The sequence below is a fragment of the Brassica napus genome, chromosome C6, assembly GCF_020379485.1.
Source record: "Brassica napus cultivar Da-Ae chromosome C6, Da-Ae, whole genome shotgun sequence".
Taxonomy (NCBI): Eukaryota; Viridiplantae; Streptophyta; class Magnoliopsida; order Brassicales; family Brassicaceae; genus Brassica; species Brassica napus.
Window position 1 is genome coordinate 25,062,311 of NC_063449.1, and position 945 is coordinate 25,063,255.

Here is a 945-nt window from a genome sequence, read left to right on the forward strand (position 1 = left end):
TCATGTTTTCTCTAGAAACAAAATGATGAACGATAACAACACCCCCATTGACACCACTGATGTCACAACAACTCCACTCAACGTTGCAGCCACTGATGCAACTGTGACAACCGCTGGAAACATCACAGTGTCAACCACTGCAGCAACAACAAGCACTGTCCTCCCTGCGGGAAATGCTGCTGATGAAACCACTCGCCGGAGTCTATTCGGTGCTGGTCTTTATCAGACGGGTTCAGTTTCAGCAACTTCAAGTGGTCCGGTGGCAGTTCAAACTCCTCCGGCTGTCCCTAGTGTGTTCACTCAAGGACTGATGCCAGACAAGTTTGATGGCAAAGGCTTCAAAACATGGCAGAAGAAGATGATGTTCTTCCTGACAACGATGAAGCTGGACAAGTTCATCCAGGAGGACAAGCCCCTTATTCCTTACGGGATTGATGATGTTCACAGTCTCGCAACTGTTGACATATGGGTGCATTCCGACTTCATCTGCAAAGGTTACATTTTGGATCGTCTCATTGACCCATTGTACCGTGTCTACTGTGAGATCCCCATGGCGAAAGAGCTATGGAGATCACTGGACAAGAAGTACAGAGGTGAGGACGCTGGCTGTCAGAAGTATGTGGTCTCAAAATTCCACAACTTCAAAATGGTGGATTCAAAAACCATCATGGATCAGGTGGAAGCGCTTCAGCTCATTTGCCATGAAATCGCTGCTGAAGGAATGTCCATCTGCGAGACATTCACAACTCTCAGCTTCATTGAAAAGCTTCCTCCAAGCTATGCGGATTTCAAGAACTACTTGAAGCACAAGAAGAAGATGATGGGGCTCGAGGAGCTCATCATGAGGCTTCAGATGGAATCCAGAAACCGAACTGCTGACAAGGTCACTGCTAAGGAGCACAAATGTCAACATGGCTGAGCACAAAGGCAAAGGAAAGGCACACG